The following is a 24,637-nucleotide window of genomic DNA, read 5'->3' on the forward strand; positions in this document are numbered from 1 at the left end:
GCTCTTTGGCGGGCTGGGAGGCTCAAAGCGATACTCTGGAAAGATTCGGGGCGGTGAGCCACCATTGCCCTGATGTGCTGACGCATTGCTCCCCTCCAGGGAGAAAACACTACCTGGCGCAGCAGTAGAAGAAATTAGGAAGGTAACGCATACCACTGCATACATGCTGGCGACCGCAGGACACTCCTGATTGGATAACCGTGCCCGTGGAACAAAGGGATTGCATTGCCAGACAGGGTGGATGGGCACATTTGCATAGGACTAGCGAGCTCTACACCACCCACGGGACCGGGCTGCTACTAGAATTTAATAGTGTGCTATCTCCGGCGCAGGGCCTCATAGTGTTTGTGTGCCCTGACATAACACAGTGCTGAATACCTATTGCGCAGTGGAAAACCAGCAACGCTATCACTGTACTAAACCAGTGTTGACAAGAGTGCGAAGGATAGTCTGCGAATCGGAGGCCCTGCAGACCCCTGTGCCAAAGGGGCAACATGGTGAGACCGGACAATCGACAACCAAAACTTACCTTTGACGCTACCCACAAAAAAGGGCCTAAGACAGCAACACCGGATCCTAAAACAAATGGTGCAGGTGCAGCAAGCAGCGATTCACCCCGGGTGACTTAGACATGCAACAAATAGTGCCAGAGATGCGGCAAGGGTTCGCCACAGTGGTAGATAAAGTTGACAGACTGTCCTCCAGAATGGATGCCCTGGTATACAAAGTGGACCAACATGAGGAGCGGATTACAGAAACTGAGAGGCGAATATCAGACAACGGCGACACCACTGCTACCCACACAACTCAGCTGGCCCGGATGGATAACCTGCTACGAGTTATCGCTGCAAAAAACGGGGATTTGGAAGCCCGTAGTAGACGCAATAACATTCGCGTCACGGGCATTCCAGAATCCACAGACACAGGGCGGATGGAGGAATATGTGGAAAAACTGCTCCTGGCGTCCATTGGAGCCGAGGCCTTCTCTGCACAGTTCATCGTTGAGCGGGCACACAGGTGGCTCCTGTGCCCAAACCTGGAACTCCACCACGGCCCATTATAGCGCGCCTCTTGAACTATCGTGACCGCGATGTAGCCCTAAGAGCTTCCCGCACCAAATAAAGCCTGGCTTACAACGGAGTGACGTTCTCCATTTTCCCTGACTTCACTCCGCTTGTACAAGAGGAGAGACGAAAATTCTTAGAGGTCAAAAGGAAACTGCGTGCTGCTCAAATTGATTATGCCTTACTGTATCCTGCTAAACTACGTGTTACTCGCCAAGGGAAGCAACGTTTCTTCACCAAACCACAGCAGGTGGAAGACTATATAAAGTCCATAAAGAAAGCACAGCGAGGAGGCAATGGACGGGAGACGGCACACAGAGAGAATCCACCAGAAACTGATGATGATGCTTGAGAATTGCGGCAGGAACATCACCTACTGGTCTGATGGAGCGTGAGGACTTGAGGCCTGTATGCAGATTAATGACTGGGGACACTGAGTAATCACTTGACGGGGCTTCGTACCTCCTATCCAGTGGTAATGTATACCAGGGACCACTATCCCTCCTCAGCCGTCTCCGATGGTGGTACAGATACTGCGGCTAGAGGAGGGAGAAGTGGCTGTGCGCTCTCTATATGTTTCCCCAAATGGGCATACCCCAATGTTAAGACATGTGTACTGGGGTCTGTTTACACCCAGGCCAGGGTATTTAGGAGGGGGGTGGGTGGATTATTCTGGCAAGTTGGGGCTGCTGCAGTGGGAGGGGGGGGGAAGAGACAAACTTTACAATGTTTAACTGCTTTGCTCTTAGTGGATGAGGGCGCAGAACAGGACGGTTATTTTGTTAGAGTAGGTTGGGGGTCTGTTTCTTTTGGAAGGATGTCTTTTGGAGATATTTACCTCGGTACTAATGGTTACCATCGAGAGCCAAACTGTTGTAGACAATGCCATGTGACGAGACACCAGATATCAGAGACTACAGATAAAAGTATGTTGAGGACAATGGGGACATGGCAGGACAAGCGAGTACCTCTTTATCACTTTTACTCTATAGTATGCAACCAAAGACACGCAATAGTTTAAATTTCATCACATGGAATGTACGGGGCCTGGCGGATCCGAGAAAAAAAGGCACGTACTGTCATATCTTGATAGGCATAACATACATTTCGCTTTTTTACAAGAGACGCACCTCAAACCCCAAAGCAATAACACATTCGCTTATAAATGGGCTTCCCACGCTATTTTCTCTTCATACTCAAATTATGCAAGGGGCACGGCGATACTTGTTAAACGAGGCGCCCCGTTCACTCTAGTGGGCTACAAGAGCAGTACATGTGGACGTTATTGTATGGTATGGGGGCGATTGGGCCATATCTCGGTCACTCTGGTATGTTGTTATGGCCCGAATGTGGATGATCCCCAATTTTTTACAGAATTATGGGCGGCGGTGATAGACTCAGGACCCGATCACATAATATGGGGTGGAGATTTTAATATATCGTTTGACCCAGTGGTAGACAGATCTAACCCATCTCCCCACCACTACACCAAAGCCCGAACTGCGATGCGCGACATATTAGAGGAGTACAATCTCACTGATACCTGGAGACATGTACACCCCACTACGCTGGAAGGCACTCACTTTACTGCACATGCAGCAACATGGGCACGTATAGATTATCTATTGGTGTCGAAGGCCCTATGCCCGGCGATATCGGACGTGACACACTTAGCTAGAACATATTCGGACCATGCACCGGTACATCTAACATTGACCGCAGAAGATATGTGCCCCTCGAGCTCTTTCTGGCGATTACAACCTACCATCCTTTTAGACGCTATCTTTCAGGAGGAATTAAGAGAAGAAATGTTGGGATTTTTTTAACATAACAAGGGCACTGTTGCAGAGGTGGAAACTATTTGGGAGGCCTTCAAGGTCACATTGCGAGGGATTTGTATTGCTAAGGTTCAGGGGTCCTTAAGAGTATTAGAGGCACACTTAATAAACTTGAAGCTGAACTCAAGGCACTTGAACATTCCCTGGCCCTGCACCCCGACGGGGATACCCGTTCTAAAATTAGAGATAAAATCACGGCATACACCGAAGAAGCTGACAGAGAAGCTAGATTTAGAGGACGGTATTGGACAGCTAGACGTTACAGTGAGGAAGAGCAACCTGGTAAGGCTTTGGCTGCAGTGGTCAGAATGACTCGACAGCCGAATACTATACTAGAACTCGAGGGGGCAGACGGGATGGTGTACAGAGACACAACACAAATACTGAAAGCCTTTGTTCAACACTACTCTGCATTATATACTACCACTCGGACTGACACTCTCGACCTGCATGATTACTTAGAGGACGTTGCCCTGGCGTGGCTTAGTGACGCACAACGACAGTTTCTGGCTGCCCCATTTGAAATAAATGAGGTCCGAGACGCTATAATGAGCATGCAATCTGGCAAGGCTACTGGGCTGGATGGGATACCAGTTGAACTATACAAAACCTACATTGACTTTATGGCCCCTGTACTTAAAGAAATATTCGAGGATGCTTTGGAAGTGGGGCATCTCCCCCCTTCCATGAGGACTGCTCTTATTACGTCATTGTTAAAGCCCGGGAAGTCCCCACAAAGCTGCCACTCATACAGACCCCTATCACTTCTTAACTGTGACGTCAAAATCCTGGCTAAACTTATTGCCACTCGGCTAAATCTCCTTATAGCCAATCTGGTCTTGCCTGACCAGTCGGGCTTTGTCCCTGGCAGGGCGACATCCCATAACTTGAGGACATTCTTTTCCATCATGAATACTGTCTCGGAAGATCTGCCCCTTGCAGCTATTTTTTAAACGCCACCAAGGCCTTTGATTCATTAGAGTGGGACTACATACTAGCGGTGATGGCACGTATGGGATTTCCTCCAGTCTTTCTATCATGGATTAAACTTCTATATGAAGCGCCTGTGGCTAAGGTCCTTATCAATGGTAAAATATCCCAAGATATACCTATTACTAGAGGCATGAGGCAGGGATGTCCGCTCTTGCCTCTGCTTTTTGCTCTGGCGGTCGAACCCCTCGCTTCAAAATTGAGGCAACATCATAATGACAAGGGGTTGCAATGCCCCTTGAGGCAGATTTTGGTGTCCATGTACGCAGATGACATAACACTTTATATCCGTGACCCCCAAACCAACTTGAATCCCATACTCGAGAATTTGTCAGGTTTGACAGACTATCTGGCATACATATTAATTGGAGCAAAACGTACCTATTCCCTTTGACGTCCGCGACTGCTAAATTCCCCATGGACTACCCTATAACTTGGTGTGACGACTAACTTAAATACTTAGGAATTCGCATTACCAAAGACAAAGACGAACTTATGCGACTCAATTACGGCAACGCTGTGTGCCGCCTTACTGACAAAATTACCAGATGGATTACACTCCCTCTTTCTATGGCGGGCAGGATCTCCCTGATCAAAATGGTGGTACTGCCGCAACTATTGTATTTATTTTTGAATATCCCCTTTTATCATGTTCATGGAATATCAACGGTCTCGCCTCTAAAATGGCCAACCCAGAATTTGTCAGTTATATAAGAACATTTGATATTGTCACCTTTCAAGAAACATGGCAATTAGAGCCCCGCATTTACATGGCTTTTTACGGTTTTTCGCAAGCGCGGTGAGAACAGCAAAATATGATCACCTTCAAGGGAGATTAGCGACTTATGTCTCGGCCACAAGTGCTTATGAGATCAAGGAACTTGGACCAATCACTCCAAACTTAAAGATAATAAACCTGCTTACCTCGAAGTCAGGAGAAAAGGGTTCAAATCTAATCGTAATCAATGCCTATATTCATCCAAAAAGGAAGGGAAAGGTAGTTAAAGAATTATGCAATTACCTGGAGGAAGTTTTAAATGAAACACCAACAATGGATGTTCTGATCACGGGGGATTTCAATCTAAACTTGATGGAAACCTCGATAGAAGATGAGAACCTTTTTCAAAATGCAGCCTGGAACATACCGCATCAAGTAACTTCAGAAATAACAAAATAATCCAAGTTAGATAAGCAGGCATTGGAGAACCTAGAGTCCTATAACATCAGAGCACTAAATGGGAGATTCATCGTAGGTACTCCACCGGCATGAACGTTTCATTCAACAAGGCTCAGTAAAATATTGGATTATACTTTTATGTCATTATCCTTATTTCATTATGTTGCCTCATTTCAAATAGGGGAAAAAGCCGATAGTGACCACTGCCCTCAGGAAATCACATTGAATATCAGTAAGCCAAACTTTGAGCAGTCTGTGGAACCTAAAGATTCAATTTACACCATTAATTATAAAAGGATAAAGTATTCAGTAGTGAATGAGGGATGCCTGCAAGAAATGGCACTAGTTCACTTTGATGGAAGAATTGGAGTAAGTGAAGTTGAGAAATGGGAGAGTTTTACAACAACAATGGCAGGCTACTCCACAACTCCAAAACTTCAAAAGGGACGGACTGACAACAATATGACTTCTTTCTCAAAGGAACATGTAACAAAGATAAAACTCATCAAAAAATGTATCTTTCAAACAATGCGCCAACTTAGACATTCTCCAGGAGACACGGAGAAATATGACCTCCTACGAGAATTGAAGGCATCTTTGAAAAAACCAAAATGGGAAGCAAACAGAGAAAAGGAGGACAGCTTGTGGGCCAAGCTTCATGTAAATACAAAGCAGAACGACGGGGCAAAATTCTGGAAAATTATCAACTCCTTCATAAACCCTGGGCATGAAGGAGTGTCATCAAGTATTACTGAAGAAACATGGGCAAACTACCTTAAAGATCACTTCACACAACATGGTGAATCTGACTTAGAAGGAAAAAAAGAGGACAACAAACCAAAGCCACCGCACGAAACTCACTACAAACGAGAGGGTGGTACCACAATCATGAGTATAGGAGAAATAAACCTGCAAAAGATAATTACACGCAAATTAAAAAAGGAAAAAGAGAGGGGGCGCCAGGTCGAATGGTATCGCTCCCATTCTTTTTAAACAGAACAAAAGCAAATGGGCCTTAGCACTCGAACCACTATTTTTGGAAATTAAACGGTTTAACGTATTACCTGGTTCCTGGAAGGGTTCTATCATTTCCCCTATATTCAAGTCAGGGATAAATCTCAACCAAGTAATTATAGACTGGTCGCCCTTATGGATAATGAGGCAAAGTACTTTGCTGGGATCCTATTGGAAGAACTGCAGGCCTGGGCTACAGAAAACTCCTTAATTCCTTTCAATCAGACAGGTTTTGCTAAATCAGTTGGGACAATAACGAACATCTTGTCTATGGGTCTGCTAATTGATAAAGCCAAACTTGCCAAAATGCCACTCCACCTGTGTTTTATTGACTACAAGGCAGCTTTCGACCATATTAATCGGAATCTCCTATGGTCAAAACTGAAGAAGTGGGGGATACCAGGGCCACTGCTAGACCTATTGATCAACCTGCACAGTGATACATGGATACAGGTGAAGCTGGGCGATGGGTCTCGCCTGTCTAGACGCATTCCATCCAACAAGGGGCTCAAACAGGGTTGTGTTTTGGCCCCAACGCTTTTTAACTTGTTCCTAGGAGACTTAATTCCGATTCTCAATAAGTGCAAATCTCATGCACCAAAACTAGGAGGTCAAATACTGCCAATATTACTGTATGCGGATGATATAGTTCTAATCAGTCATACTAAAATAGGGCTACAAAATCTTGTGAATGCCACACAGAGGTACTCAGACGGAAACCAATTGACGATAAACCTGGAGAAGACACAAACAATGTCAATTAACAAAAAAGGGAAAAATCCGCATAGCTGGGTTTGGAACAACGTCCGAATAGAAGACACAAATGTGTACAAGTATCTTGGAGTTAAAATTGACAATAGTGGACAGTTTACCACTCAAAAAGCCAGCATCAGAGGAAAAGGCATTGCAATAGCAATTTCTCTAAAAAAACTGAATAGCAAGCTTTCCAGCCCATCTCTTCTGCCCCTGGTACAAGTTATAAGAGCCAAACTGCTGCCCACAATTACTTATGGGAGTGAAGTACAGAGAGGAAGAGATGCAGCGATTCTGGATAAAACTGTAGCAGCCGCATATAGGATTATCTTCAGCTTGCCAAAAACAACTTCCCCGGCTCAAATTAGGCTACAGTTTGGCGGCCAGAAGCAGTCTCTAGCAAGACAGGGGGGCTTTATAAATACCTGGGACAAAGTCCGGAAGGGGGAAAAGGGCACCTTAAACAGCTACTTATGGTCAGAACTAGAGCGAAATCCAGCCTCGCCATCCGCTAAGTATTTGAAAACCAGCCTTTCAAATCTAGGGCTACAGGAGCTGTGGAATACCCCTACCAATCATATCACGATCAAAAGATTGGTAAAGAAAACAATAAAATACCTCTCATGGATTGAAGATAAAGTGTGTGTTACTAAAAGGTCACATGGGTGGATAATCCTAAACTCCTACTCTAAACAAGGTCTTCAGAGCTACCTTGACCTCGGGTATTCAAGAACCACAAAATTGAAGTTTTTCAAGTATAGATTGGGCCTGTTACCTTGCATATGTCATCTCCCTCACTGGCTTAGGGATAAGGGCGGATCCCTTTGTCGGTTATGTGGCATGGCGCCTGAGGACATGCCACACCTGTTGTGCTATTGCGACAAATTGGTGGAGGAAAGGAAACGGTTGCTGAATGTCAGGACTCCCAGATGTCAAGTAGGGGTGATAGCGCATCACGGACGTGGAGTTGGCGCTATCCACACAGCGGAAGAAACTTGGTCTGAGTTAACTCGGAAATGACGTCTGGAAGTGATCGCCAAATCCGAGCAGCAGTCAGCGTTCTAGTGTTTGAGGCGGAATCGCAGTGAATTCAGGTGAGGCGCGCGCTGATGAGAAACTGCGCACTTCACCAAGAATTCAACCGCGTTCGGAGCATTTCTGTGAGGAACGTAATGATTCTTTCTAGTTTAGTTATTTAGGGAATTCTAACCCCCTGGAAGTCTAGCGGAGTATCAGAGAGTTTAACGCAGCTTATCGTGAAACCGTGTGTGAAGAGAAAAGCCGGAGTTTGCCGAAGGAGAAGGTTTTCGTGTCAGCGTGTGTTAGAGGCACATTACTGAACTTGAGGCGGTCGTAGCAGCGCTCGCATCAGAGATCCTGAGGACGAAGAGAAAGACGAAGCTAAGTGATTTAAGACATTTAATGACAGTTATTTGTGTACTGGTGTAAATAGCAGAGGCTGGGAGAGAATTCATACTTACCACGGTAATGACAGCAACCAGCTATCATGTATATAGTTCGTCAAGGAGCCAGAATCTACAATAAATAAAAAGGAGAAAGTTAACCATACAGAAGAATAATTACAAATAGGACAAGAGCAAGACACAGTAAGTGAAAGTATTAACTAGAGTTAAAAAAAATATTAACTAAATAAATAGCTAGAGAGATAATTAAACAATTATAAATACATTACAGGTGGGCAATACGAGAGAATACGCAGAGAGATATAAACTACGAGCGACAGCAGAGAACTAGGAAGCTCGAGGAAGAAATAAAAGAAATCACAGAGTAGAAGAAGTAAGTCTTAAAAAAAAGTAAAGATTAGCGGGGAGATAGAAGAAGAGTAAACAGTGATAAAAGTTAATTCTTTTTAAATTTACAGAAGAAGAGCCCAGTCAGAAAACCAAAAGGCACACTACCTATGAAAAATGAATAGGGATATAGAAGAAAAGCAGTGTTCTGGAACAAACTGGTAAGGAGTAGGGCAGAGAGAGAGTAAACAGGAAAAGGAGTAGAGTAGGATTTGGATTCATACTGATAATAATTCTTGCCTACAGGTTGTCGTCAACGGTATATGGTCTGCAGGACGGACTACACGAGAAGCGGCCAGAACAGTCTCTTCTCTCTTTTGTTATTTTATCCACTTTCCCCCTTCCCCCAGGATAGCCTCTTTTGAGACTTGTAATACCAAGCTCTGAGTTGCTGTCTGGGTGGAATTGGGAGCTAGCATCTCTGTTCCTGTGTAGTTATATCAAGAACCAATAAGTCTGACAGAGTGAAGTGCCCAAGTTGCATTTTACACCCGAACAGAGATGGCGGAGGTAATAGATTTACAGGGGTTAGGTACAATATTAGACACCATTCAAAAAGAGTTAAGTGCAGTCCGAGAGGAAAACCAGAGCCTGAAGTTAGAAAGAGTAAACTCTAGAAAGGAAACCGCAGATTTGGCACAAAGACTTAGGCACCCCTTTAGTCCAGGGTCAGACGCTCAAACTTCATTCTCAGATGGGGCCAATAGGTCGACTACCCAGGTAATTCATTCCCTGTCACCAGTCATTCCATTAGCAGCACCAGAGCGCTTCAGCGGAGATCCACAAAAGGCTCAAATTTTCATTACACAGTGTACATTACACTTCATGTGCCGCCCTTCAATTTTTCCAGACGCGCAGTCTCGAGTCGCCTTTGTGTTGTCATACTTGAGTGGGGATGCAGCCTCCTGGTCTTTGCCCTTAATAACCAAAGACGATCCAAAATTGCGAAATTATGAGAGCTTTAAGGAAGAGTTTCTTCTAATATTCGATAGAAGGCGGATATCTCAAGCTGTAGACAATGAGTTGTTAGATCTGAAACAGGGAAATCGTGATGTGGTCTCTTATCTGGCTCAATTTAATAAGCTTGTGGTGGAAACTAACTGGCCTGAGAGTAAGAGGGCGGCGGTGTTCTACCGACGTTTGAAGGACGAGTTGAAAGATGTGTTGGCAGGAATACCCAACAGACCCACAGAGATCTCAGCGTTGGTGGATTTGGTTCTGGAAATCGATTTCCATCAAGGGGAAAGAAAAGGTGAAAAAAGAAAAGATTTTAAATCAGTAGTTCTCAGATTTGATCGAGCCAGATCTGAAGGAGGACGAAGTTATGAAGGTCAACAAAGTATCAAACCTATGCAAATTGGAACAATACGGGGTCCGCTCTCCAAGGAAGAGAAGGAGAAAAGAAGAACCGGCAATCTATGTATGTACTGCGGATCCGGAGGCCATTTTGTGCGAAAATGTCCAAAGAAGCCCAAGGTGAATTTCAAGCCGAAGGAAAACTAGCGGCACCATCTGTTGGAGGAGTTGAACAGATGGATGCGACTCTAGACCAGACTCCAGAAGAACATCGAGTGGCCAATACCCTACAATCCGCTGCGCCACATTTAACCTTATCCATGGAAATAAGATTTAGACATGTGACGTTAATGGAAGTCTCGGTGATGATAGACTCTTGGGCCACCGGGAACTTTTGTGATTTGAAATTCGATAGCAAGGTGGGAATCAGAGCCATCAAAAAGTCCAAAAATGAGCCAGTTGAGCTGTGGATGGGACCAATTTGTCTTCGGGTCCAATAGTTAGCCACACTGAATTGATACATCTGATTTCTAGTGATGGGCATGAGGAGAAGATCCAGTTTAACTTAATTGATGCCCCTCAATTTCAACTCATCGTCGGTCTCCCTTGGCTTACCGAACATAATCCAACAATTAATTGGAGTGCGAGAACGATAAAAATGGAGTCGGATTACTGTTTGGAAAATTGTTCTGGAGATCAGCAAACGGATCTAGAGGGTTATCCTGCGCATTCGTTGTGTCAGACGGGAGGATCGATCTGTGTAATCCACACTCAAGAAATACCAGAGGAATACCGAGATTTTGAAGAAGTCTTTAATGAAGTGGAAGCTGAACAACTACCGACACACAGGCCCTATGATTGCAAAATCGAGATCGAACCAGGTTCAAATTTACCTTGCAGTCGAGTGTATGCCCTAACGGAGAAAGAACACCAGCATTTAAGGGAATATTTGGACAAGTTTCTGGCAAACGGATTCATAGGGCCCTCACAGTCTCCAGTCTCCTCGCCCCTATTTTTTGTGCCAAAAAAGGAAGGGGATTTGAGGGCATGCATCGACTATAGAGCCATAAATAAAATTACAAAAAAACCGATATCCATTACCATGGATATCCGATCTGTTAGATCAAGTAAAAGGAGCAACAATCTACACCAAGTTAGATTTGAGTGGGGCGTACCATCTGGTGAGAATGAAGGAGGGCGACGAGTGAAAGACAGCCTTCAGAACAAGATTCGGCCTATTTGAATATCAGGTTATGCCGTATGGCCTTTGCAATGCTCCTGCTGCCTTTCAGCATTTCATAAATGATGTCCTGAAAGAATTCATCGATCAGTGTGCAATTGGGTACATAGATGACATTCTTATATACTCAGAAGATATAGAAAGACACCAGGACCAAGTTAAAGGAGTTCTACAAAAGTTGAAACAAAACAGATTGTTTGTAAAGCTAGAAAAATGCGCCTTCAGTGTTTCTCAAGTAGAATTCTTGGGCTTTCGTAATTTCTCCAACAGGTATTCTTATGGACACAAAAAAAATTGAGGCAGTGATTAACTGGAAATCGCCAGGAAGCGTCAAGGAAGTCCAGAGCTTTATTGGCTTTGCGAATTTCTATCAAAGGTTCATTAGCGAGTTTTCACATAAAATCTTGCCACTTACCCTTTTTGTTAAAGAAAGGGCTCAAATTTGAATGGACAACGGAGGCCGAAGAAGCTTTTCAATCTCTAAAAGAAAGTTTTACGTCAGCCCCGATCTTACAACATGCAGATCCAACAGAACCCTTCTATGTTGAGACGGATGCCTCAGATCAGGCAGTGGGAGGAGTTTTGTCTCAACGAAATAAACTAACTGGGCAGCTTCATCCAGTGGACTATCGATCAAGGAAATTAACCCCAGTGGAAGTAAATTATACAATCACAGAGAAAGAGTTGTTAGCCATAAAAGACGCATTCAAGGAGTGGAGGCATCACCTGATGGGAGCGCGACATCAAGTCACAGTCTACACAGACCACAGAAATTTAAAATTTCTGAAAACAGCAAGAACTCTGTCTCCAAGGCAATTGCGTTGGCCGCTCTATTTTTCTGATTATGACTTTGTCATTACTTACCGGCCAGGGGCCCAAAACGGAAAAGCAGATGCTTTGTCTAGAATTGATACGGAAAATCAAAAGACTCCTCTAGGAAATCAATCGATCATTCCAGGCGAAAAAATAGTTGGAGCGATTTCTTCAATCAACCTTGAACACAAGATCATGGAAGAAATGGACCTTGAAGCCATGTAAGATTGGAGAAGGAAAGGAGAAGGAAGGGAAATTTGTAATCAGTTGCCCTACTTTCAAGGAGCATTGTATTTACCCACTAAAGAATTGCAGCAACAAATCATTAAGGAATGCCATGATATGAAATTGACGGGACATAAGGGAGAGGTAAAGACCAGAGAACTGATCCAGCGACACTATTGGTGGCCAGAAATGTCTAAGGATATTGCACAGTATGTCAAAACGTGCGAGACTTGCGCTCAGGGAAAATCTGAAAGGCAGGCCCCAAAAGGACTGCTTATTCCTCTGCCCACTCCACCTTATCCCTGGCACACAGTCACATTAGACCTCATTACTGATTTACCACTCAGTCAGGGTTACAACACCATTCTAGTGGTGGTGGATTCTCTCTCTAAAATGGCACATTTCACGGCTCTAAGAGGAGTGCCGACAGCTAAGCAGTTGGCGGCTCATTTTAACGCACAGATAGTGAGAATCCATGGAATTCCCAAGATAGTAATCACTGACAGGGGTCCGCAGTTTATTTCCCATTTCTGGAAGTCCTTCATGGAAGGGTTGGGTACTGAAGTCCGTTTTTCCACGAGCTACCACCCAGAGACTGATGGTCAAAACGAGAGGGTAAACCAAGAACTGGAACAGTACTTGAGGTTGTTTCTTCTAAAACAAGAAGGAAATTGGTCGGACTACTTATGGGCAGCCGAGTTTGCCCACAATAATGCTAAAAACGTTTCCACCGGTTTTTCTCCCTTCTTTGTGAATTACGGAAGACATCCCAAAGCAACACTCAGGCAAACTGAAATCTCAGTCCCAGCGGTAGAGTAGATAGTGACACAGTTAGAACAGGTGCATAAGTGTGCAACTGAAAATTTAAAACTAGCTAAAGAAAAATATAAAACCTATGCAGACAGAAAAAGGCGAATAGGACCCCAGTTGGAAATAGGAGATAGGGTGTGGTTAAGTACCAAGAACCTGAGACTCAAAGGGAACCGGAAGTTCCAACCGAGATTTATTGGCCCATATTTGGTAGAAGAACAGATCAACCAGTGACTTAGAGAATCCAATTACCATCAAAATTGAAAATACATCCAGTTTTCCACATATCCTTGTTAAAAAAGGCCCCAGATAATCTGCGAATAAACTTACCACCAAAACCTCTTCAACTTGAGACTGGTACTGAATTCAAAGTCAAAGAAATTCTAGACTCTAAGATGCTAAAAGGGGAACTGTACTACTTGGTGGACTGGAAAGGTTACGGTCCTGAGGAAAGATCTTGGGAACGAGATGAGGATGTTCATGCTCCGAGGTTGGTTAAGGCCTTCCATCGACGATGTCCTATCAAACCCAAGAGGAGAGAATCTACCTTGTTGGGGGGGTACTGTCAGGACTCCCAGATGTCAAGTAGGGGTGATAGCGCATCACGGACGTGGAGTTGGCGCTATCCACACAGCGGAAGAAACTTGGTCTGAGTTAACTCGGAAATGGCATCTGAAAGTGATCGCCAAATCCGAGCAGCAGTCAGCGTTCTAGTGTTTGAGGCGGAATCGCGGTGAATTCAGGTGAGGCGCGCGCTGATGAGAAACTGCGCACTTCACCAAGAATTCAACCGCGTTCGGAGCGTTTCTGTGAGTACGTAATGATTCTTTCTAGTTTAGTTATTTAGGGAATTCTAACCCCCTGGAAGTCTAGCGGAGTATCAGAGAGTTTAACGCAGCTTATCGTGAAACCGTGTGTGAATAGAAAAGCCGGAGTTTGCCGAAGGAGAAGGTTTTCGTGTCAGCGTGTGTTAGAGGCACATTACTGAACTTGAGGCAGTCGTAGCAGCGCTCGCATCAGAGATCCTGAGGACGACGAGAAAGACGAAGCTAAGTGATTTAAGACATTTAATGACAGTTATTCGTGTACTGGTGTAAATAGCAGAGGCTGGGAGAGAATTCATACTTACTAAGGCAATGACAGCAACCAGGCCGGGTCACCCCCCTTGCTTCCTGCCGCTGCCGCTGCCTACCTCCTGCCTCCTGCTTCTCCGCTGCTGATCGCCCCAACCGCCGCTGGGCCGCCCGGATCTCCCCCTGCCCACCTCGCTGGACCCAGGGACCCAGAGCCGCCGCCGGACGCCCAGAGGTTCCCGCCGCTGCCTCCCTGCGGCCCCGCCCACATCCAGCCCATTGGCCGCCCCGCTCCCGCCACCCAGCTGACCCGCCCACCCGGCTCCTTACTTAAGGGGTCCTGCGGGGTCAGACAGGGAGTGACCACTGCGCCTTTAACTAGGCCGGGTCACCCCCCTTGCTTCCTGCCGCTGCCTACCTCCTGCCTCCTGCTTCTCCGCTGCTGAACGCCCCAGCCGCCGCTGGGCCGCCCGGATCTCCCCCTGCCCACCTCGCTGGACCCAGAGCCGCCGCCGGGCGCCCAGAGGTTCCCGCCGCTGCCTCCCTGCGGCCCCGCCCACATCCAGCCCATTGGCCGCCCCGCTCCCGCCACCCAGCTGACCCGCCCACCCGGCTCCTTACTTAAGGGGTCCTGCGGGGTCAGACAGGGAGTGACCACTGCGCCTTTAACTAGGCCGGGTCACCCCCCTTGCTTCCTGCCGCTGCCGCTGCCTACCTCCTGCCTCCTGCTTCTCCGCTGCTAAACGCCCCAGCCGCCGCTGGGCCGCCCGGATCTCCCCCTGCCCACCTCGCTGGACCCAGGGACCCAGAGCCGCCGCCGGACGCCCAGAGGTTCCCGCCGCTGCCTCCCTGCGGCCCCGCCCACATCCAGCCCATTGGCCGCCCCGCTCCCGCCACCCAGCTGACCCGCCCACCCGGCTCCTTACTTATGACGCCCCCAGAGCGACCGCGCAGCGGACGCGCGCAACGGGAGCACCGATTGAGCGCCGAAGGTGCGCCAAAGGTAAGCTCGTCTGCGCCCGTCCGCGCCTGGACCGCGCCCAGTGCCAGGACCCCTGGCCCCCACCGACGGAAACCGACCCGACGGACCTACGACGCCACCGAGCTCAACGCACTCAACACCGGCCGAACCCCAGGCTGCTACCGAGCCACACCGAGACGCACCCACAGACCCTTCAGCTGCCACACCTGCAAGTTCACCTGCAACCGGACCCACGCAACACCAGCACCCACCAAGCCGACCTCCAGCAGCACCCACCTGAAGTGCATCCTGCTCAACACCCGATCCGTCCACAGACACGCCGTCGAGCTCTGGAACCTGCTCGACACCACAGCCCCAGACGTCGCCTTCATCACGGAAACCTGGATGAACGACTCCTCAGCGCCCGACATCGCCATCGCCATTCCAGACGGATACAAGATCATCCGGAGGGACCGCGTCAACCAAACAGGAGGAGGCATCGCCATCATCCACAGGAACACCATCCGCATCACGACCAACACCGACGACACCCTCGCACCCGCCGAACACCTGCACTTCCAGATCCACGTCAACCCCAAGACCACCCTCAGAGGCACCCTCATCTACAGACCCCCGGGACCACGCACACAATTCAGCGAGGACATCGCCGACTTCATCAGCCCACACGCCCTCCCCTCCGCCGACTACATCCTCCTCGGGGACCTCAACTTCCACCTGGAGAACAACAACGACCGCAACACCACCACCCTGCTGGACAACCTCGCCAACCTCGGACTCAAGCAACTGGTGACCACCCCCACCCACTACGCCGGACACACTCTCGACCCGATTCTCTCCTCCAGCAAGGACATCGCCTTCAGCCACGCCACGGGGCTCCACTGGACGGACCACAGCTGCGTCCACTTCAGCTTCAGAAGGACCACGCTCCACCATCACCAGCAACAGGCTCCCCGCAGAAGCTGGAACAAGATCACTGCGGACCAGCTCGCTACTTCCCTGAACAAGAACCCTCCCACCAGCACAACGAACCCCAGCCAAGCAGCCACCAACCTCACGAAATGGATCAGCGACTGCGCAGACGACCTCGCCCCGCTGAAGACCCCGCCGAGCAGACCCGGCAGCAAGAAAGCCCCATGGTTTAACGACGACCTCAAGAGCTCCAAGAAGAACTGCAGAGCACTCGAGAAAACCTGGCGTAGAGACCCAACACCGGACAACATGACTGCCCTCAAGCTCGCCACCCGAAAACACCACCAGCTGATCCACGCCACCAAGAAAACGGCATTCAAGGAACGACTGGACAACAACGCACACAACAGCAAGGAACTCTTCAACATCGTGAACCCCAACGCAGGAAACAATGACATCACCCCTTCGCAAGACCTCTGCAACTCTCTCGCCTCCTACTTCCACAACAAAATCGCAGATATACACAACAGCTTCAGCACCCAACCGATGCACGCCACGACCGAACCACCGCCCCCCACCACCACCCTCCGCGCCTGGAGTCCGATCAGCACCGAAGACACCATCCGCACGATGAACTCCATCCACTCCGGATCTCCGACAGACCCCTGCCCTCACCACGTCTTCAACAAGGCCGACGCTGTCATCGCACCCCACCTGCGGGACATCATCAACACCTCCTTCGACACCGCCACCTTCCCGGAGAGCTGGAAGCACGCAGAACTCAGCGCTCTACTCAAGAAACCATCAGCAGACCCAACCGACCTCAAGAACTACCGCCCCATCTCGCTGCTCCCGTTTCCAGCCAAAGTCATCGAGAAGACCGTCAACAAGCAACTGGCCGCCTTCCTCGAAACGAACGGATCCCTCGACCTCTCGCAGTCTGGCTTCCGGTCCAACCACAGCACCGAGACCGCCCTGATCGCAGCCACCGACGACATTCGAGCCCTGCTCGACAACGGAGAAACAGCGGCCCTCATCCTCCTGGAACTCTCCGCGGCCTTCGACACTGTCTGCCACCGTACCCTAGTACAGCGCCTCAGTAACGTCGGAATCCAGGAGAAGGCACTGGAGTGGATCACCTCCTTCCTCGCCGGAAGGACACAGAGAGTCCGCCTCCCCCCGTTCAGATCGGAAGCCACCGAAGTCATCTGCAGCGTCCCTCAAGGCTCCTCGCTCAGCCCAACACTCTTCAACGTCTACATGAGCCCCCTCGCAGCCATCGCACGCCAACACAACCTGAACATCATCTCCTACGCCGACGACACCCAGCTGATCCTCTCCCTCACTAACGACCCCGCCACCGCCAGAGCCAACCTGCACGAAGGGATGACAGACGTAGCCAAATGGATGTCGGAAAGCCGCCTGAAACTGAACTCAGACAAGACGGAAGTCCTCATCCTGGGATCCTCACCCTCCGCCTGGGACGACTCCTGGTGGCCCCCCGCCCTGGGCAGCGCACCCAAACCAACAGACCACGCACGCAACCTGGGCTTCATCCTGGACTCCTCCCTCTCCATGACCAGACAAGTCAACGCCGTCTCCTCGTCATGCTTCAACATCCTGCGCATGCTACGAAAGATCTTCCGATGGATCCCCACCGAGACCAGGAAGACGGTCACCCAGGCCCTCGTCACCAGCCGTCTGGACTACGGCAACTCCCTCTACGCTGGAACCACCGCCAAACTCCAGAAAAGACTCCAGCGGATCCAGAACACCTCAGCACGACTCATCCTGGACATCCCCCGCCACAGCCACATCTCCGGACACCTGAGAGACCTGCACTGGCTCCCGGTCAACAAGAGAATCACCTTCCGGCTCCTCACCCACGCACACAAAGCCCTACACAACCAAGGACCAGGATACCTCAACAGCCGCCTCAACTTCTACGCTCCCAAACGCCAGCTTCGATCGACCAGCCACGCCCTCGCCACCATCCCCCGCATCCGAAGAGCCACCACAGGAGGAAGGTCCTTCTCCTACCTGGCTGCCAAGACTTGGAACTCCCTTCCGACCCACCTCCGCCTGACCCAGGACCACCTCGCCTTCAGGAAGCAGCTCAAGACCTGGCTGTTCGAGCAGTAGCGGACCCCCCCCCCCCAGCGCCTTGAGACCCTCCGGGTGAGTAGTGCGCTATATAAATGCCATGATTGATTGATTGATTGATATATAGTTCGTCAAGGAGCCAGAATCTACAATAAATAAAAAGGAGAAAGTTAACCATACAGAAGAATAATTACAAATAGGACAAGAGCAAGACACAGTAAGTGAAAGTATTAACTAGAGTTAAAAACAAATATTAACTAAATAAATAGCTAGAGAGATAATTAAACAATTATAAATACATTACAGGTGGGCAATACGAGAGAATACGCAGAGAGATATAAACTACGAGCGACAGCAGAGAACTAGGAAGCTCGAGGAAGAAATAAAAGAAATCACAGAGTAGAAGAAGTAAGTCTTAAAAAGAAGTAAAGATTAGCGGGGAGATAGAAGAAGAGTAAACAGTGATAAAAGTTAATTCTTTTTAAATTTACAGAAGAAGAGCCCAGTCAGAAAACCAAAAGGCACACTACCTATGAAAAATGAATAGGGATATAGAAGAGAAGCAGTGTTCTGGAACAAACTGGTAAGGAGTAGGACAGAGAGAGAGTAAACAGGAAAAGGAGTAGAGTAGGATTTGGATTCATACTGATAATAATTCTTGCCTACAGGTTGTCGTCAACGGTATATGGTCTGCAGGACGGACTACACGAGAAGCCACCAGAACAGTCTCTTCTCTCTTTTGTTATTTTATCCACTTTCCCCCTTTCCCCACGATAGCCTCTTTTGAGACTTGTAATACCAAGCTCTGAGTTGCTGTCTGGGTGGAATTGGGAGCTAGCATCTCTGTTCCTGTGTAGTTATATCAAGAACCAATAAGTCTGACACTGAAATTCCAATTTAACCAGCGAGGAATACGCTCACGAAGACATGCAGTCCTTGCCTGTTTTGCACCAAATGACCCGCAGTTGAACTGTAGCTTGGTGAAGTTTATGAAGGAGGTAGAAAAAAGGATGCAGAAACTTGACCCTTTATTATGCTTTTAGAGTTTATTAAACTCAGCTGAACTATTAACGTTGCCTAAAAAGTATTACATTTTTGAAGGTGGTGGAAATGAGAAAGTTGGAACTCGAACCCTCGCTAAGCCCTCAGAGGACATTAAAACTAAATTGAATCTTATTTAACAAATTTTGTAAAATATATTAACTCTAAGATATATATATTTTATTTTTTTATTTTTTATTTAAATAGATGTAATTTTATGGTAGCGGTGAAAAATGTATTGTATGTAGAAAATGTTTTAAATGAGGGATTGCATGGTTGTAATTAACTATGCAAATAAAAATTTACTTACTATTTACTTACCTTTTATCCTGGAAGATATTTCTTCCAACAACTCAAATCCGAGCTCACCCGTATAGTGTGGGGAGGTAAACATCCGCGTTTGAAATGGTAGGTTCTGACCAGATCTTATGCACAGGGAGGGTTCGGCATACCGTACTTCGAAATATACTATTACAGTGCTCAGGCTCACTATGCCTTTTTTTGGGTCCTTCCACCACGATACATGCCGCAGATCGTGGCAGAACACTGGCTGGCACAGCATGTTCCCATAGAAGGCGCACTGTATCTGCAGACCCCAGACAAAGACTAAACGCAGACGACGGTCATGAGCACAGTCAATGCATGGAACCAGCTAGCTAAAATACTTGATACGCCCCTACTATACTCACCACTCCTTCCTCTGGTTTACCACCCACGTATGCCTCTATTGCAGGAATCTATCTTTCACAAGCTCATGGAGTGCATGCATATCACAACGTGGGGGGATTTATATAAGGATGGAACGTTCCGCTCATTAGATAACTTGTCTCTTGGCGTACATCAGTCACCACTTGACACCTTTTTGTATATTCGGCTTCGTCAGGGGCTCAGGGCAATTACACCCGATTCTCCCAAGGAACCCCAGGTGTTTGCACCATTGCAAAGAATACTTCTTAATGCCATGCCTAGACGGCTGGTGTCCACCATATATAAGACGGTCCACTCCCTTAGAAACGTATGCCCTCCTGATGCCAGAGCGCGTTGGGAACATGAACTAGGAATAGAATTGACAGATGAGCAATGGACTTTCTGCATGCAACAAACTGAGCGTATCTCTTCCAGTAGCAGGCTTAGAATACTGCACTATAAATTTATACACAGACTGTATTACACCCCTGCACGATTGTATAGGTATAAACTGCGTGACTCTGACGAGTGTGATAGATGCCACGCCCCTGGCGCTGATTTCTTACATTTATCATGGAACTGTGCAGGTGTCCAAGAATATTGGCAGCAGGTATTTGACGCCCTATCTAAAATGACCAATGTTGAACTGGAACCATCACCTACTCTGGCACTATTGGGGTGGGTGGAACCTATCTGTATATTACACCGCAAATTTGTTGCACTGGCGCTACTCCTGGCTAAAAGGAGAGTGGCGTGTAGATGGGGGAGGGCACCCAAATTTAAGGTCTGGCTAAATGACCTTGTATATTGTCAGGAACAGATCACAACGTATGCTGAGTTAATGCCGCCGTCTCCGCGGCCTGCTAATATATGGGCCCCATTGCAGTGTTATTTATTGGACCATACTGACCCTGGCCTTGAGGACGTGGCACGCCCGTCGCAAGTGGGTTGATGTGTTGCATTTCCTGCCTACCTGTCAACTGTCTTGAATAGCAATACAAACTGAATGAGAGGGGCTATTTAGGTCACCTGTGTAACACTCCTTGAACTATGTACATACTGGTGCGCATAGAATAGTAGCCACTTTATCTATGGTTGAGGAACACATGTAATAGGCTAATGTATTGAATATGAACAGATGTGAATAGTTCGACAGATGGTACATGTATGTATGTTTGAAAGTTAACATGTGTAACACTGCCTCCACATTGTCTAGAGAACATGTAGCCCTGAGAGATATCACCTTGGGCGCTCACCTGATGGTTTTCTTGTTCGGCAAATGGGATGATATTGTAACCTGTACTGATTCTTTTTTATATTATCATTTATGGACTACAACTTTCTATGTAACTGTACCCCCTGAACTCTGTATGTTTAATAAAAAAACTTGAAAATAAAGTTTAAAAAAAGTAATAAATACATTTAGGAAAAAAAAGAAAAAAAAAAAAGAAAGGCCTTGAAATAAATATTGGCAAAACGAAATATATGGCCATAAACCCCTACAAAACTTTCAAAAAAAATATTGTACTAAATAACCAAAAGTTGGAGTATGTGCAGAGTTTTAACTATTTTGGCATATCTTTGGATGCACAGCTATCTTGGAAGTCGCAAATGGAAAAGAACAAGATAGCTTTACTCCAAAACCCTTTGCTCATAATGAAAAATCATAGGAGTAGCTTCTCCTAAGCAGTTTCCCCAGCCCTGGAGGTGTTCAAATATAAAGCCCAAGCAGCCGCACTCTACAGGGCCGAAATATGGGGTCCTTACTGCAAAAATAACTTTGAAATAGGGGAAAACAAATTTTATAGAATGCTCATAAGCCTCCCTGCGCGAGCTCCATTAATTCCAATTATCCTCGATTTAAATGTCAAACGTACTGACCATCACGCATTATTAAGACCCCTATTATTTTGGGTCAGAATTTGGTCCACTACAGAATTGTTACACTACAAGGTAGGCTTGGAGGAGATTTTGAAGTTGGACCAGCATAGGAGTATTCTGTGGCTTAGACACTTTTCCTTGTGGTTAAGAAAATTGGGCCTATCCCATTATTGGGATGACCCAACCGCGCTGTCCGTAGCCTCAAAGAAACAGCTAAAAACAACTTTCTGAGCCTATATTCAAAATAGCGTGTTACATGGTCTACCCAGCGGATCGTTAACGACTAGGTTCCTTTTGTTCAAGGACGTAGCAAATTTAGAGCCCTTTCTTGATGAGGTGCATCCACAATTAGCAAAAAGTTTATACATAAAGTTTAGTTACGGTGTAGTATATATAAATGCAATCACGTCACGATGGGCTATTAACGCTGTAATAAGTAATGATTTGTGTTCTTTATGCCCAAACAAGGTTAAAGAAACTGACTTGCATGTATTATTCTTTTGTCCTCTATATGTCAAGCTTAGAAAGAAATGGATTAAACCAATCTGTATAAATATGGGAATTAGGTATTGTAGAGAGGCAGAAAGAATCTTAAAAACTGATACATCACAACCAATTGTATTTATTGTCAGTACATTTTTACTTGCCGTAAGCTTTTTAAGGGCCAAATCAGGACTGAAGTTGTAACGAATATGATTAAGCATTTCCAGGGCAATAATAAATGAATTCGAAATGAGTATGTAGATACAATAGGTATACGGGAGTCTTGTTCGAGGGAAAGTTAGTCAGATATTATTATTATTAATTGTTTTTTTAATGTTTTAGGGATGAAAGCACAAACAAATAACAAAAAACAAGGAGTCCTATATTAGCGCTATTACTATTTTTATCTTGATGCCTACTTTAAACATAATTATGTTCTTAATGAAATGGTGACAGGTCATATACAACAGCTTTTTTTCTTTTTCCATCTTTTAACATTGTACTAGCATTGTTGCCCTCTTTGCATATGGAAATTGTACGCGTTTAAATGCATCTTTTATGGTTTAAAAGAACCGAAATAAAGATTTTAAATTTAATTGAGAAGCCTCAAAAAAAAAAAAGCCTAGCCGGTGTCCCCGAGCCCCCTTGACGCAGAGCCCCCGAGCCCTGCGTGGGCAGGCTGGAGCCCTACCGCGAAGGCCTGGGCGGGCAGATGGGTGTCCTTACGGTCCCATATGCCCGGCCAACACATCCCCTCTGTCCGGGGGGGGTTCTCCCTCCTCCGGCCCACAGCGTGGCAAAGTGCCCGGGACGGGCTCCTTGGGTCCCGGGCAGTCCTCCCCCGGCCGTCCAGCCCCGAGAGCTCCGGTGGTCCTCCCCGTGCCTGAGACCCAGCCGGGTTCCCTGAGCCCTCCTGGACACAGAGCCCCCGAGCCCTGCGTGGGCAGGCGGGAGCCCTACTGCGAAGGCTCGGGCAGGCAGATGAAAGTCCTTTCGGTCCCGGCCATCTGGTCGCACTTCTCCCCTCGGCCACCTGGTCGCATGCAATGCTTTCCAATGGTGCGACCAGATAGGCCGGACTGCCCTGGACGTACCGACGAGGGCTCATTTGCCTCCTGGATCCCAGCCAGGGCTCCAGGAGGTCGGGCACGTTCGCGCCTAGGGTACCCTGAGCCTCCGGATTACTAGGGGCATGGTATGCCGTAACACTCCTCACGTGCTGGCAGTTTTCTGCCGGGGACCAGATGGGCTATGCCCGGGCAAAACCTCCCAGGGGTACGGGGCTCCCTCCTCTGGCCCGTGACGAGGCAAATTGCCCGGGACAGGCTCCATGGGTCCCGGGCAGTCCTCCCCTGGTGTACGTGCCCGAGAGCCCCTGTGGGCCTCCCCGTCCCTGAGGCCCAGCCGGGGTCTCCGAGCCCCCGGGAAGCCGAGCCCTGCTAGGGCATGCGCAAACACTACCGGGAAGGCTTGGCTTGGGGCAGGCAGATGGGAGTCCTTTCAGTCCCGGACATCTGGTCGCACCTCTTCCCTTGGCCATATGGTCGCACGCCACGGCGTGGCAAAGTGCCTGGAACTGGCTCCATGGGTCCCGGGAAGTCCTCCCCCGGATGTCCAGGCCAGAGAGCTCCGGTGGTCCTCCCTGTGCCTGAGGCCCAGCCAGGGTCCCCGAGCCCCCGGAAAGCGGAGCCTCTGAGACCTGTGGGGCAGGCAGGAGCCCTACCCCGAAGGCTCGGGGTCGGCAGATGAGAGTCCATTCGGTCCCGGCCATCTGGTCGCACTTTTCCCCTCGGCCATCTGGTCGCACGCAATGCTTTCCAATGGGGCTGCCCTGGAAGTACCGATGAGGGCTCATTTGCCTCCCGTATCCCAACCAGGGCCCCAGGAGGTCGGGCCTAGGGTTCCCTGAGTCTCTCTGTGCGCACAGGTTCCCATAAAGAGGGGTAGCCTTCCTCCGGATTACTAGGGACAAGGTACTCTGGAACCCCTCTCGGCCTAGCAGTCCTCAGCCGGCAGATGGATGGGCCAGGATGCCGCCCCAGCCCTGGGTCTGTCCCTGGGCCTGCAGCTTGGCAGGCTGCCCTGGATGGGGTCCCGCGGGCCCGGGGAGCCTCCCCCTGCTGGGCTGGGTTCAGGGGCCCCGGAGAGGGCGGCCTCCCCACCCCAGGCTCCTTTCCTTGGTCCTGCTGCGTGGCAGGGTGCCCGAACAAGGTCCCACTGCCCGGGAGGCTTCCCCTTTGCCTCTGGGCCTGGGAGCCCTGGCTAGGTCCAGGGGCCCCGGTTCGGGTGCTCCGGCCCTGGCCCTGTCCCCCGGCCTGCCGCTCTGCCAAAGGCCCAGGACGGTGTTCCGTTGTGCCCGGGGAGCCTCCCCTTGCTTGGATGGGTTTAGGAGCTCATGCTGGGTCCCCTGAGGGCCCGAGGAGGGCGGCCTCCCCACCCTGGGCTCC

The sequence above is a fragment of the Lissotriton helveticus genome, chromosome 6 (genome assembly GCF_964261635.1).
Source record: "Lissotriton helveticus chromosome 6, aLisHel1.1, whole genome shotgun sequence".
NCBI lineage: Eukaryota > Metazoa > Chordata > Amphibia > Caudata > Salamandridae > Lissotriton > Lissotriton helveticus.